The sequence below is a fragment of the Gavialis gangeticus genome, unplaced genomic scaffold, assembly GCF_001723915.1.
Source record: "Gavialis gangeticus isolate Ggan-Ray unplaced genomic scaffold, GavGan_comp1, whole genome shotgun sequence".
NCBI lineage: Eukaryota > Metazoa > Chordata > Crocodylia > Gavialidae > Gavialis > Gavialis gangeticus.
Window position 1 is genome coordinate 26,527,578 of NW_017728997.1, and position 3,003 is coordinate 26,530,580.

Genomic DNA, 3,003 nt, shown 5'->3' on the forward strand with positions numbered 1-3,003 from the left:
CCACTTTTGGGTCATGACCCACAGGTTGAGAAATGCTGATCTCTACAGTCATGCCTCTTACCATGCCTCGTGTGCATGGTAGGAAGTGCAGTTGTGGGGTTGAACATTAGATCTCATCTTGCCTTGTTGCTGGTGCAGAGGGAACCTGATCCTGGGCTCCCCCGACCCCAGCAAGAAGTGAGCTCCCATGGCTGGGAGTCCCCTCAGCTAAGGGGCTCCAAGCTGTGGGGTTACCTCATGCACCCCCAAGGCTGGGAGATGTAGCTGCCATGATCTCCCAGCCCTGGGGGTTTCATGCATGCCTGATGCTGGGGGATAGTGGCTGCAGTGATCTCCTAGACCCAGGAGTTTCACACAGCCCAGAGGCTCAGGTATAGTGGTTGCAGCAATATCCCAGGCTGGGGGTTTCATGCAGCCGTGAGGCTGGGGGTGGTAACAGGTACAGTGATCTCCCAGCCCCGGGGGGTTCATGCAGCCCTGAGGCCAGGGGATCACAGCTGCAACACATGGCTGCTGGGACCCAGATGGTTCCTGGCACCAGGAAACATGCTGCCAGGGACCCAACATCTGCAGGTGTGGGACTCTGGGTCTTGGCAGCTGTGGGGTGCTGCCGGGACCCAGAGTGTGCAGCTGCTGGGGCCAAGAGTCTCCAGCAGTTGCAGGACTCCCAGCCCTAGCTGGGCAAGGTGCACCCCTGTGGCAGTGAGTCCTGTTACATGACAGGGCCCCAGCTGTAGGAGACACCATGCTATATGTGCAAATTAAAGCTTGATAGCAACCAGCTATAAAGTTAATGCACTTTTTTGAGGTCTGACTTTATAGCTGGTTGGACCTCTTTATCATGTCTCAGCCTCTTGAAGGCTCAGATCAAGTGCAAGTACTTTGCATGTATAGCTGGTGTCTAGGTAGTTGCACAATTAACCCATTAATTGCAGGATGCCTGTAATGTGTAGAGCAGGGGTGGGCAATTATTTTGGGTGGAGGGCCGCTTACTGAGTTTTGGCAAGCCATTGAGGGCCACATGACAGACAGCCAGGGGCAGATAAATATTAATTTTCTAAATTTCTTAGGGGCCCCACAGGCTGGTTAGAAAGGCCTGGTGGGCCACATCTGGCCCGTGGACCGCATTTTGCCCACCCGTGGTGTAGAGGGGGCTTCAATCTACAAACCTGTCACTGAACCTGAAGTCCCTTTTATTATCCCTTTTCATATTTTCATCAAAGGAGATAGGTACTGAATAAATACTGAGATGATTCCAGCTCTGTTGGAAGACAATGAGAAACTTCTGTTGACTTCCCTTTTCTGTGGACAGATTTTCTCTGGCTGTTGTACTCCTCTTTTAGTTAGGATATGCTGATGCTGCTCTTTCATCGTGAAGAGAAACAACCAAATGAATTAATGCCAAGAACATATAACCAGACTGCCAAAGAGGCCAGATGTATAAGCTGCATTCATGCTGTACTTACAGAAGTGTGGTTTTTCATTTTTATATGACTGAGGCAAAGGAGAAGTAATAGTGAATTAATGTTGTTATACCCTTTGTAAAGAAACCAGTGCTGACTATTACTTTGTGTTTCAATAAAACAGATATGGCAGTCTTTATGTATGATCCATTTAGCAGTTAGGAGTAAACTGTACAATGTATTTTCCTCCTTTTTCCTGTTCTCATACTTGGAACGACCCCCAAAACAAGTGAAAATTTCAGTTTGTATTAGGCCAAGCTCACCCCTCCCTTCCAGAAGTTTGATATAAGGCTGTTAACAGCTGACTGGTTTGGATTGTTTTATTGTTTTATCATGAGACGGTTACGTGACAACAGTTTAAATATGCCTTTTCTCTCTCATGATTTTCCAGTTTCTCCTTTGTATTGCAGAACTATATTGGATGAGGTAAAGGAATAGAATCTTTACCATCAGGTATTAAAGACTGTATTAACTTTTGCTGTTCGTTATAAACCCATAATTCATTGTGGGTTTGTGTTGAAAATAATGGCCGTTATCAGTCAGTTTGTGTTCGTTTTCTTTATAATAGATGCTGGTTTTTTTTTTTTTTTATATTCCTATACATGATTTCATTGGTATGTGTTTAGTTATTCTGCCGCAGCTGTTAACATTTTTAATTCTCTGCCCTTTTTTCATCAAATCAAAGATTTGGAATGGGGACAAGCTGTTTCCCTAGGGAATGGAGCACTGTTTCTATATCTTTAGATTTTTGGTTGTAAATAGGAAACTTATTTATCTGGAAATCAAAAGAATCCTTCCTTTTTGAAGTTGTAAAAATACATCAGGAAATAATTTTTTTTTTAATTCATTTTTTTTATTGGTGCAAGTACACCAATAAAGTTGCAAAATTGGTGCAACTTTTTTGTAATTGTTTGCCCTCACTTATATGGGCTGCTACTGGATATTTAAGTGGTAGGACACACACTTTGGAAATGTTTAAATAGGATAAAAATTAAAATGACTTCTGTTTTTAAATTAGATCCTTTTTGAAACTCAACAGGCTGTATGTTACAGCTTGTGGGAGTGCTAATTAGGAAGAATGATATCTTGACTGACCTGTCTGGGCACCAAAATGCCTGTTAATGAAGGCTGGATGAATGAACAATGCCAATGGTGAACAGCATGCTGATTTTAATTCCCGCATGGGCAGTGAATAATGTATTCCAGGTTTGTATAACTTCTGGGCTGCATGCCTGGCAGGCTGCATCAGCATTACCAGTACTAGCCATAACCTCTCCTCCATCCCATCCCCTTCCCCAACATTTCCTCAGATGATGATGACTTTGGGGCATCATCTGACCACTATGTTCAAACAAGTAGCCTGCAGCATTACAGGTATCCAAATACCTTTTTCCAATGTCCCCCTTATAGCTGGAAAAATCCTCTACTGATGGGTCTTACTTAGACTGAAAAGCTTTACACATAAATTCTTGAGAGAAGCATTCGAGGCCTCAGCCTGCCTATAGTCAGTGCTGGGTTTTCCAGTGTTTCCCAACCTCCT

The 3,003-nt window shown here is 43.9% G+C and overlaps 1 protein-coding gene across 1 annotated transcript in view; it reads left to right on the plus strand.

Annotated features, from left to right (window-relative positions):
- ARHGEF3 (Rho guanine nucleotide exchange factor 3) overlaps nt 1-3,003 on the plus strand; it is a 348,570-nt gene that overhangs the window by 13,472 nt on the left and 332,095 nt on the right. The window lies entirely within an intron of this gene.